The sequence below is a fragment of the Pongo pygmaeus genome, chromosome 1, assembly GCF_028885625.2.
Source record: "Pongo pygmaeus isolate AG05252 chromosome 1, NHGRI_mPonPyg2-v2.0_pri, whole genome shotgun sequence".
NCBI classification, from domain to species: Eukaryota; Metazoa; Chordata; class Mammalia; order Primates; family Hominidae; genus Pongo; species Pongo pygmaeus.
This window is the reverse complement of record NC_072373.2, coordinates 65,195,173-65,208,142: the sequence shown is the minus strand read 5'-3', so window position 1 is coordinate 65,208,142 and position 12,970 is coordinate 65,195,173. Positions and strand designations below refer to the sequence as shown.

Here is a 12,970-nt window from a genome sequence, read left to right as displayed (position 1 = left end):
CATTGGAGATACCTGAATTCAAACCCTCTGAGAGACCTTGGGCAAATTGCTGAAACTTGGTTTCCTCATTTCTAACTAGAAGTAATAATAACAACTACTGCTTACTACTCTAGAATTAGAATACATATGCAAAGTACCTAGACTGGGCTAGGTAGAAGAGATAGGACACAGCTGTTGGTCTTACAGAATAATAATAATAATAATAATTCTCTTTATTTACGTATTTATTTATTTTGAGACAGAGTCTTGCTCTGATGCCCAGGCTGGAGAGCAATGATGTGATCTCAGCTCACTGCAACCTGCGCCTCCCAGGTTCAAGTGATCTCCTGCCTCATCCTCCCAAGTAGTTGGGACTACAGGAATGCACCACCACGCCCGGCTAATTTTTGTATTTTTAGTAGAGAGCAGGTTTCACCATATTGGCCAGGCTGGTCTTGAACTCCTGACCTCAAGTGATCCGGCCTCAGCCTCCCAAAGTGCTGGGATTACAGGTGTGAGCCACCACACCTGGCCTAATAATAATAATTCTCTAAGGCTAAGAGAACAGGAGACAATAATACTATAACATTCTGTAAATTGGAAAGCTGAGGGAGTGAAGAGTTGCGTTTCTTAGCAAACCCAAGAAAGCCAGTTATATGTAGAATGAACCAGAGGCTCAGGAATTGCTAGCACTAGGGATCTCTGGAAACCTTAGCTGGGGTGTTTTCTAATTCAGCCATCACAGGACACAGTGAGTCACCTCTGCCATGTTTCACCTGCTGCTTACACGGCACACAGTCCAGAATTAGAAGGTGAGGTTTGAAAATTCACCTGTTTTCGTTCTGCTGCCTACAGAAGTTCCACAGTAGAAAGGAAGGAGACCTGGATCAAAGGATAGCCTTTAATTGTGCCACTGACAGTATGACCTTCATCAAGTCCTTTACTCTCTCTAGACGTTAGTTACCACTGATGTAAAATGAAGGGCTAGACTAGACTACCCTTAAAAGTGCCATCCTTGCTCTCAAACCTCATGATGTTAGAACAAAAAAGTATTTCAGGACAAGACTCTGAGGTTGACCTGGTTACTTTTCAGAAGTGTGTGCACACACATATGCACACACATAATAAATTTAGAACAGAACAATATTATATTCTGATGTTATTCATGAGGATAATTAATAGTATCTAAGAATTATTGAATATCCACCATGTTCCAGGTGCTTGCACTATCTTACTTAATCTCATTTGATATAATAATAGTGTTTTATGAGAGAAATTCTGTTATCTTCAGTCTACAGATTAAGAAACTAAGGCTCTAAGAGTTTAAGTTACTTACAGACTTTACAAACATTAAGTGGCAGAGTCTAGCTTTTAAAGATCTGGCCACCTTCAGAGCCCTGGTTCTCTAGACCTCACCATGCACCTCTTTTCTGAACACTGGTGCTTCTCCAGAAAGGTCATCACATTCATTCCAGTTCCTATGGTTGCTTTGAGTTTGTAGTATGACTTTATTACCTTCAACTGGAAAATTATGTGGGGTGTCCCCCTGTAAAGTGGATTGGCATTGGAATTATAAAAAAGCCAAGTACCATGTTTCTCTCACGAAGTCGGTTTGCTCTGAATTCTCAAAGTCCACAGGCATGTAAAAGGCCCTGCATGTGTGAAATTACACATTATTAAAGTCCTGCATATGAAACCTTTACAGGATCTGTAGTTTTCCTTTGTGACCAAACTTAGACAGATCACTGTTGTTCAATAGATTATGTGGCCAATTGTCCTTGGGACTGCAGACTATTTATAAATCTACAAGTAAATATTTTAACCAATCCGTGTATGTAAATTTTCTGTTTAATGTTGATTTTTGAGTATAAAAATAAGGAGAGGACATTTAATAGATGGAATGAAAGAGATAATATATTAAAAGGGGAGGGGAAGCTTAGGGGAGGCTGGGGGTGAGAACTCCTTCCAACTTTTGTTGTACATTGTTTAAAATTGTGGATTAGGGTTATGAATGCTTTTGAGGAAGGTCTCAAGAGAAGAACCCCCAGCAAAGTAGGGAAGGGTACTCCCCGAGAGGAGTCGAGGTACCCAGGTCAGCTGCTATACTGGCACTGGGAGGAGCCCCACGTTCTGCTGCACCTGCCCCCAGGTTGGCTGCGTGTGCCAGGGAGTAGTAGAAGTGCCCTGCTCAACAGGAAATGACTCTTTCCCCGCCACAGTAAACCGGGCCATCTGCTGCCCTTTTGGTTTGCTGCCTCGATTTTGCAGGTTGGAGACATTAAGGCCTGAAGAAACCAAGTGACATGCTTAAATTCAGAGCCTAAGGAAGAGTAGTGACACATGTCAGACAGCTGCCGTGTTCAGCACAGTCCAGAGCGCGCCATATATATGAACTTGTTGTTCTCACCTCAACCCTGAGAGGTGGATGTCAGTGTCTTTGGATGAGGTGGATGAGAGGTGTCTTTGGATGGCAGGCATTAAGAGAGGAGTCCTAACATACAGCCTCAGGTGCTTCCTCTCCATGGTGGGTTTCTTCTCCAAATCAAAACTGCTTCCCTGGTGTGCCGTAAAACCACCAGGTTGGTCACACCTCTTTTGGGGCATAGTATGTAAGGGAAATTTCACGCATGTGGTAGCCAAGAAGTGTCAAAAAGGACAAGAAAAGTCAGAAGAAACCAAGCCATCTGGGACTACTAAGTGATTCCTGGCAGGAAAGGCTGGCTGGTGGTGTGATGCTGCTCTGGAGGCTGAGCTATGAACAGCTCAAGGTGAAATTTTACAAAGACTAGAGTCTCACATCCAAATGCTCGATGGAGTCAAGTGACAACAGCTGCACCCAAATCTGAGGGGCTGTCTTGTCTTCTCCATCCTATAATACCATCTCCTGTCGTCAGTGGCTACAGAAATAAGTCCACCTTCTCTGTGAATCAGGGTCTGGATGGCAGTCCAAAGACTGTGGAATATGACCTGGGAACTTGAAGAGATGGGAACATCGTCTGTGTACAGTCTAACCATCTGAAAAACATCCCTGAGAAACACAATCAGGTGGCACAGTACTATGAAGTAGTCCTTCCACAGTCTCCAAAAGAGCCCTGCCTTCTTCGTGAAGGTGGATACTGGTGTGAGCTCACAGTCCGCACCAATAGCCTAAGGCACACAATGGCTGTCATCACATTCCATCCCCAGGAATTAAGTCCAGAGGAGCTCCATGTTCAGGAGACTGTAAAGGAATTTTTCATTAAAGGTCCTGGAGCAGTGTGTGACTTGACTTCACCTGACTTCCAGGAAAGCAGGACCCGTTTCAGCCATCATCAGTCCACCTACCAGCTCTTGTTTGGGGAACCTCATATCTTTAAAGATCTCCTGGGCTTGAAGGTCTGCATCTGTCCAGATGCCTTTTTCCAGATTAACACTGCTGGTGCAGAGATGCTGTATTGAATTGTGGGGAAGCTGAGTGGAGTGAACTCTAACACCATCCTCCTTGACATCTGCTGTGGAACCGGTGTGATCAGCCTCCCTCTGGCTCAGCTATATCGCAGGTCCTTGGGATTTCGATGGTGGGGCAGGCAGTGGAGGATGCTAGGCAGACTGCAGCCTACAATGGCATCACCAGCTTTGAGTTTCATACTGGTCAAGCAGAGATTTTTCCAGGGCTGCTAAAGTCAAAGGAAGGTGGACAGTTAATTGTTGCTATGTGAACCCAGCCCATGCTGAACTGCATTACAAGGAAGTTCAAGCCATTTGAAACTTCAAGGCCCTCCGCATACTAGCTTTTGTTTCCTGCAGGCCCCGTGATGAAACCACAAGGAATAAACCACACTGAAAGTTCCAGGGGCTAATCTTGAGACAATCAGGCATGAAGACTGAGCTGTGAAATTCCAGAGATGACCTCAAGGCAGTTAATCCACAACCCAGCCATTGTTGAGACGACACCCAGCTTCTCTCCAGGTGCACCGTGACTGAAGACAGCCACCAGAACAAGACACCTAGACCTTGTACCCAGCATACTCCTGCACACCTCCCATTCCAGGTTCACCATTTTAAAACCCTCTCTCTAGCCTAAAGTTTGAAGTGATTCCCTTGAGGCTAGAGCCCAGGCATTCTCCTATCTGCTAGCATTTGAGAGCGACTTTCCTTTTATCACATACACACACAAAAAAAACTGTGGTAAAATATACGTAATATAAAATTTATCATCTTAATCATTTTTGAGACTATAGTTCAGTGGCATTAAGTACATTCACATTGTTGTGCAACCATCACCACCATCCTCTCCAGGACTTTTTTCATCTTGCAAAACTTAAACTTTGTACCCATTAAACACTAACTCCTCCTTCCTCGCTGTTCCCAGTCACTGGCAACCACCATTCTACTTTCTCTCTCCATGAATTTGACTACTCCAGGCTGCTGTGCATTTTAGAGAAGTTCTTACATGATACTATGAGTATTATAAGCGAATAATACTTGATATTTATTGGCATTACAACCTAAAAGTCTTATGGTGAAAATATTTCAAAGTTATTTAGAGTAAAATGATGCATGTTAAGCTCTTTTTCCTCCTTGAAGTAACTTAAAACCTATTTTTTAAAAAACACCCTGAGGTTCTTATAACTCACCTTAAAAGTGATGGTGTGCATGCCCTGAGGTGACTGCTGTTTCTTGCTCTCTTTTTCTCCCATGGAGCCACAATCACAATTTTAGTCAAGGTTACAATGAAAGCACCACTCCTTCTCTTTGATGGTCCTCCATTCTTGTGCCTCAGCTCCAAAGGTCATTCTGCCCTTTCTGTGCCCAGCTTCATTCTGAGTGGGATTAACGTTGCTGAACCCTGTAGCACACAAGTAAAGGAGGACAAATGTTCATTCGTTCTTTCTTCCAACAAACCTTTATTGAGTGCCTACCACATTACCTACTATATACAAAGATGGATAAGACATGAACATCATCTTTAGGGGCTTGCATTTTATTAGGTTGAAGCATTTAAAGGAGCCTGTCGTAAGAAGAGACAGATATGTAAGCAGATGAGCCAAGGCATTGGGATAAGTCTCTGCCAGGAATAGGGAGGGAGACAGTGGTTCTACCCAGGACGAGAGGGCATCAGCATGGTGTTTTCTTTTGCTTTTCTTCACAAGCCTGATGGAGTGTACCATGCTACCTTGACGAGCTTCTGCAGTTCCTTTTCATAGTCTCTGGAGGAACTGGAGTTGTTCCAGTGATACAGAGTAGTAGAGCAGGGGGTGGTTCTCTAATTTGGACAAGGAAGCAGCAGTTCCCATTGCCACTTGCTTCTCATTTCCATCATCAGTGGTCATTAAATGAAAGTGTGCACATTTTCTAGAGTGTGGTTGAGAGTCCTTTTGTATACAGATAAGCTAAATTCTGTTACTTGCCTTACACTTTGTCAGAGGCTGAACTTTTCTTTGGAAGGTTAAATGAGGAAATGCTCATTCATTTCTGGATTATGGTATTCTCCTTTCAAATAAAATTACCTAAATAGACAACTACTTAATTTGGAGGAAAAAGTAAAATTAAACTCCAGACTGGGTGCAATGGCAGGTGCCTCTGTTCCAGGCTACTTGGGAGGCCAAAGATGGAGAATCACCTGAGGCCAGGAGTTCAAGGACAGCCTGGGCAATATAGCAAGACTTCCATCTCTAAAAAATAAAATAGATAATAAAACTTTGTACAAGACAGAATGATGATAGAAACTGGTTGTGACAGGGTGATACTATTTTGAAGATTGGGGCCAGGGATGTCAGAACAGTGAGCTAGGGTTGGTAAAGGACTTACTGTTGTCAGTTCAGGAAGAGGTCACTGTGCTGTGGAGAGGACTATGGCATAGCCATATGTCCTAAGCCAAAGCCTACAGAAGCCAAGAATGTAGGGCCCTTTAACTGAGTCTTCAAAAAGTAGCATGGACACTGCAGTCTGGTCTATCCAAATCATCCTCAAAACTGCAGTTTCCTCTTGATAATAGATAAAGGACATTTATTTGAGGGAAAAGCTGCCACTTAGTTATGTAATATCATTCTGCCTTGGTCACCCTGGAACAAGGAATTAGGTAGAGGTGGCAAACAAATTTTATACTATATTAAATAAGATTTAAATATATATTTTTCAGGCACAACTTTTTTATTTTTTTATTTTCTCTGTGCTTTTAAATCAGTAAAAGACATTGGATCCTAGAAGCTGCAGTGATCTAAGTAGCAGCAAGTTTGTGCATATATCCTTTTTGTTTTGTTCATTTGAATGTTTAAATAATGTTTAATAAGTTTAAATTATGTTAAATATGCTGAAATGTGTTAAATATGTTTATGTTTAATTTGTTAAATATGTTTAAATTATAATGTTTAAATTATCAGACTGCTGCCACAGTCCCCTTGCATGAAATTCTGCACTATACTTACTAATTTTAGTAAAGTTACCCCTATATCCCAGTCAGGGAAAACAACTCTGGAAGATAATTTTCACTGAAGTCTAACCAAACTTCATTAAATGGATTCTGATAAGATTATAAATGACATGAAAAGTAATATTTTAACATCAGGTCATCAATTTAAGAAAAGGGTATGCTTAGACACATTATTAAAGTTTTTAAAAACTACCCTCTTATGGTCCTCAGAATTAAAGCATAGTGAACAGGAAAGAAAAGGAAAATAATGCAACCGAGTGCTAAGGCAGAACATCTTGCCAGATGTAATGAAGGTGGCATATTCACAGTCTTGGGTTGCTTAACGACCAGGAAACGTTCTAAGAAATGCATCCTTAGGTGATTTTTGTCGTCATGTGAACCTCACAGAGTGAACTTATACAGGTTCTACACACCTAGGCTCTGTGGTATAGCCTGTTGCTCCTAGGCTACAAACCTGTACAGCATGTCACTGAGCTGAATCTTGCAAGCATTTATACACAATGATAAGTATTTGTCCATCTAAATATCTCTAAGCATAGAAAAGGTATGGTAAAAATACAGTATTATAATCTTACAGGACCCCTGTCGTATGTGCAGTTCATCGGTGACCAAAATGCTGTTATGTAGCATGTGACTGTGTTTAACAACTGGCTCTCGCTAGTATCAACGCCGGCTATATGTATTACTTGGTCAACTTGAATGACCTTTTAGAAGAATTTTGATTGCCTTTCGAGTGGGCTTTATCTTACCAGTTATACCTGGTCCCTCTACCCCCTGTTGTTTGCTGGAGACACTTCATCTCTTTCCATGACTTGCCTGGCTTTGACTTGCTTTGGGCTGGAAAGGGGCAGCTGCTGTTTCTCGTCTATGGCCATTGGGGGATTTCCAGGGTTCTTGCCCTGTCATTAAAATTATGTGTCCCTTCCAGACCTCTCTCATCGTTAGATACTGGAACATAAGGGGGGAGTTTAAAAATATGTGGACTGCTCTTTTCCTCATCCTCTTTAATTTATATAGATTTGGCCTTTTTAAGAATGTAAAATATTTATTGAAAAAGATGGACATGCAGAGTTTCTGTCCCCTCTTGGCCAGTAACTCTATGGCCTTGTTTCCTTGATGTTCTTCTTAATGTTCTCAACTGTGGGAATGCTTACCTCATATAGTTGTTATGAGGATTGAATGATAACAATTAATACAGATAACAGCAATAATAGTAATGGCTGTCATCTATTGGGCTCTTACCACATGGCAGGACTTGTGCCTGGCATTTCATCTGCATTAACTCAGTTAATGCCCACAGGCCTTAGTCGGGTGTCTGGCTCTTGGGAGGGGTGCTTGTCAATGATAGCCATTATTTTTGTTGTTATTGTGTTTATGATTACAAGAGACCATAAGAGACAAGGAATCAAAAGCTGTGTCTCTCCATTATCAGATTATCAAGGGAACATCAGTGAAGAATATACATAAGATCTCATGTAAGGAACAAATTAAGCACGATCGTGTCTGTATTCTAGTAGTTTATCAACTACAACATACAACTCTTTGAGAAAGGAGGTGTAGGAAGGGGGGGTGAGGGAGCGAGAACATGCATATAGGTAAAGGGACCAGTATACATGCTGTTCTGTTCTGTTTTGTAAACATGTTTTCTGGAAAATGACTGTTAGACAGCAGATGTAGCACTCACATTTGTGAGTTTTCATTTCAGCAGTTTACTGAAGTGAAATTTAGAGAAATGGGATAAAGTCTCTAACATTTCTAGTAAGTTCTATCAATCAGAAAACCCTGGAGTTTGGTAAAGTCATTGTTGAATTGTTGAAGATGATCATTGGTGAAAGTTTCTACTGCATTATGGTATAAGCCAAGCAAGATTTTTTTTAAAAAAATTACGCTTCAGGCCAGGTGCGGTGGCTCACACCTGTAATCCCAGCACTTTGGAAGGCTGAGACAGGTGGATCATGAAGTGAGGATTTTGAGACCAGCCTGACCAACATGGTGAAACCCCGTCTCTACTGAAAATACAAAAATCAGCCAGGCGTGGTAGCATGCACCTGTAATCTCAGCTACTCAGGAGGCTGAGGCAAAAGAATCGCTTGAACCAGGAGGCGGAGGTTGCAGTGAGCCAAGATCACGCCACTGTACTCTAGCCTGGAAGACAGAGCGAGACTCCTTCTCAAAAAAAAAAAAAAAAAAAAACACATTTCAGTCAAGTGGATGCCACCTTGTATGTAAGTCTCATGGTGTAGGCACTCTCTCAGCCCATGATCACTCTGGATGCTTGCAGAGATCTTCTGTCAGAATCAACTTTAGTTCTAACGGAGGAAAAAAAAATATTTTAATGTAGTCATTATTGCTGTGTGTCATTGTAAACAGCCTTTTAACCCTTTTCCATTTGCCCTGAGAATACTCACTGATGGCACTTGCAGCTGCAGCGTTTACCCTGAGATAACTTTCACCATGCAAAATCTCTTTCAATATTATTTTCACATCACTCTAGTATATCGACTTCGGAAACAAAAGACATTCTATTCATACTATTCTGTTTTTAGTAGTGGTATTTCCATTTACAAAATACAGTAATTCTCAATCACTGAAAATGTCAAGTCCTAGAAAACGTAACATTCCTACGCATGATGTTAACATCATTCTCGAAGAGTTCTTGGCCAAAGATTCATTTGATGAATCCGATTTTTCCGAAATAGATGTTTCTGATGATTCAGACAATTCTGATGTTAGTTCTGTTTAGAAATAACTCCAAAAACGGTTTGTATATTTTATTTTCACATTGAAAGTCAGATTTGCTTCAGCCTCAAAGAGCATGTTTACGTAAAATTAAGTAAGTGCTGGCAGCGAGCTTCAATTTTTTTTCTACACAGGAAAAGCGTTAACAGTTACTTTGAAAAAATAATATGATAAGTGGTGAATAATGTGGAGTATTGGTGGCCTGGAATTAAAAATTCAACCTGGATGACAGGTTCATTCATACCCCAAACCTCAGCATCAAGCAATATATCCTTGGTACAAACCTACACATGTACCCCCTGAATATAAATTAAAAGTTGAAATCTTTAAAAAATTAAAAATAAAATAAATAAAAAATTCAAACCGCCTTTTACTTCAAAGTAGAAATGAAGATAGGCCAGGCACCGTGGTTCATGCCTGTAACCCCAGCACTTTGGGAGGCCAAGGCAGGCAGATCACCTGAGGTCAGGAGTTCGAGACCAGGCTAGCCAACATGGCGAAACCCCATCTCTACTAAAAGAAAAAAAACACAAAAATTAGCTGGGCTTGGTGGTACACGCTTGTAATCCCAGCTACTCGGGAGGCTGATACAGGAGAATCACTTGAACTCAGGAGGTGGAGATTGCAGTGAGCTGAGATCGCGCCACTGCACTCCAGCCTGGGTAACGGAGCAAGACTCCGTCTCAAAACAAAAAAAAAAAAAACAAAAAAAAGGAGAAGTGAAGATAATATATACCTGGGAAACATCAGAAGACTCAAACATTTTGTGATTCTAAGTGATTGTGAAAACTCTGATGTCAGATGCATCTGAAAAGTTTAAATTGTTTCATGAAATGTGCATATGGAAAAAGTAATACTTCTAAATATGATTTTTACATAATATGTGAACTTAAATATATATGTCACTGAATTCACAAACCATATAAGTAGTCAGCTGAAGGTTTCAACCACATCCCTAAAGGATTATATATTTATGTTTGCCAAGACACATGTCTGAGGATCTCATTGGAAAGACAGGAACCACTTTACATTCAGACCTATATGATTCATTAAAGCTCTTAATCATGTTCTTTACCTTTTTTTTCTTTGCCTTTTACTCAAGTAGGAAAAGATTTTCACTTAAGTGGAGAGGCAAGGAATAAGGGCAAAAGGAAACTGGCTCTTAAGACTGACTTGACTAGCAGGACCTAGAGGGCGTGAAAAGAATGGAAAGAATGTGCTTATTGTATCTTTAATGAACGCTTAATTTGAAAGCCTCCTAGTGAAAGAGCCTCAGATGGAAGAGCCATAAGAGCAGCAGGGGACGTGGCTCATTTGTTCTCACTCTTTCTCCCTGACCAGCTGCTGTCCCTATCGGGCTGCGGAGGGCCCAGTCCTGTCGCTACCCCGCATCCACAGGATGAGCTCAGCTCAGGTGTCTTAGGGGAATGCACACCAAATTTGAGGGCAAGTGTGAAGAAAGATAGTATGGGAGTTTTTAAGAAAGCTTCTAAAAGGCTGAAAAGATATGCAAATGAAGAAACTTGGGGCTCAACACACCACTTTAAAGGACTACAGGATCTATTCTGTTTGCAGAGTTTAGAATGAAGATATTTCTAGCCATACATTTCTCAAAAAGGAAAGAAGGGAGAAAAAAAGAATAGCGCTTAGTCTCTATTGCCTAAATACCGTATCTCAATTTTGAAGAACATTTTTAACCCAAATTCTAGCTACAACCAGTCTCTTCCTAGCAGCCTTGGACTAAAAGTACCTCAGAAATAGAACAATGCCAGATTTGATTATTGACTGTTCAGATTGTGTATAGAAATCTAGTGACTGGCTCTACATTGTAAAATAATTATAGCACAACAGAGATGACCCTTGTGTTAGTTAAAAAGCCAAGAAGGTGAAGGGGTACACTGTTAAAATATTAACTTCCCCTCATTTACTCTGACTTCTGATGGGAAGAGGTTGCAGAGGGGTATGGAAGAGGGTGTATGAATAAGGACCTAAATTTACAATTAACCAGGACTAATCATAGAAGTGCTAGAAGAAGTAATAAATGAAAACAATCCATTTTTTCCATTAGGGAAAAACTTAAAACCCCCTGTATGTGAAAACACAAAAAGGTAAAAAAAAAAAAAAAAAAAAAGAAAGAAGAACTTTAAAAAAATCATAATACGTGCAACAGAATCCATACATTTTATATCTATGTATACTAATAGAAAAAAATTTTAATACAAAGAGTTCATACCAGATGAATTAGAGAGGTTTTAGCTATGGCTTCTCTTCTCCTAGCAAACCCCCGACCCCTGCTAAGAGACCCCCCAACCCCTTAATACAGTGTAGGCACCTGACTAAAGGTAGGCTAACCAGTGTTTCCCTGGGATGCTTGTAATTGATACAAACAGGAAGACCCTCTTGCCTGTTGGGCCACAGAGGAGGAAGGATTGACTCTGGGGTTGCCAGGTTGTCATGAAAAAAAAATGAAACCAAGGTGACAAGCAAAAATGGGAGACAGGGAGACAGAGGGCATTGCTTGACTCCCTGAATCCAGTCAGGCCCAAGCCTGATCAGCTTCATTCCTGTTAGGTAAACCAACGTATCACTTTTCTGCAGAGGTAAATCAAGTTGAGTTTCTGTCACTTTTTTTTTTTTTTTTTTTTTTTGGCGTAATGTCTCACTCTGTCACCCAGGCTGGAGTGCAGTAGCACAATCTCTACTCACTGCAACCTCCACCTCCTGGGTTCAAGCAATTCTCCTGCCTCAGCCTCCTGAGTAGCTGGAATTATAGGCATGCGCCACCACATCCAGCTAATTTTTGTATTTTTAGTAGAGATGGGGTTTCACCACGTTGGCCAGGCTGGTCTCGAACTCCTGACCTCAGGTGATCCACCCACCTGGGCCTTCCGAAGTGCTGGGATTACGGGCATGAGCCACCGCACCCGGCCTCTGTGGCTTTTGAGGGAAGGAGTCCTAACTGCTACAGAACAGACAGTTCTCAGAACCTTCTATCCTCTCACTGTCTTGCCAGTTCCTCTGCTGTGCCCTCGTTGGCACTGCCCTCTGCATTGCCCTAGCCAACCGAAATTTCTTCTTCCTCTATTGTCCAGGGTCCTCTCAAGCCTCCACTACCACCCAGCTTCAGGCCCACCCTTGTGTAGTCACAGTCTACGGCAATGCTCAACTAAACTGACTGCCCCGTTTTCCTCCCCAGGATTACTGCAGCAGGCTCCTAAGCAGCCTCCCTACCTCCAGTTCTCATGGGTACTGCTGCCAGAGTGGTCTTTAGAGAATTCAGATCCACTCTTGTGACTTTCCTGCTTAAAACCCTTCAGAGGCTCTCCCCATGACTTTTGGAATAAAACCCCAAATCCTTAATTTGTCTGCAAGGCCCTGGGGATCTGGCAGAGGCGCCCGGCTCAGCTTCATCCCCCGCTGGCCTACACTCTGCACTCCAGCCAGGAGCCAAGCCGATGCTGTAAATGGGTTGAGACTTTTGGGGACCTTGGGATGGATGAATGCATTTTGCATGTGGGATGGGTGTGACTCTTTACAGCCCAGAGGGCACACTGTGGTAAGCTGAAGAATGATGTCCACATCCAAATCCACGGAACCTATAAATATGTTATTTTACATGGTAAAAGAGACTTTACAGAAGTGATAAAATTAGGGATCTTGGCTTTATCTCGAATGCTTTGAGTGGACACAGTATAATCACAAGGATTCTTACAAGAGGGAAGCAAGAGAATCAGAGTTAGAGAAAGAAGATGTAATAACAGAAGCAGAGATTGGAGATAGAAGATATATTATACTGCTGGCGTTGAAGATGGAGAAAGGAGCTATGGACCGAGGCGGGTC

At 41.6% G+C, this 12,970-nt stretch overlaps 1 protein-coding gene and 1 pseudogene across 2 annotated transcripts in view; both read left to right on the top strand.

Annotated features, from left to right (window-relative positions):
- C1H1orf21 (chromosome 1 C1orf21 homolog) overlaps window positions 1-12,970 on the top strand; it is a 235,484-nt gene that overhangs the window by 178,100 nt on the left and 44,414 nt on the right. The window lies entirely within an intron of this gene.
- Window positions 2,447-3,802, top strand: LOC129011467 (tRNA (uracil-5-)-methyltransferase homolog B-like; annotated as a pseudogene).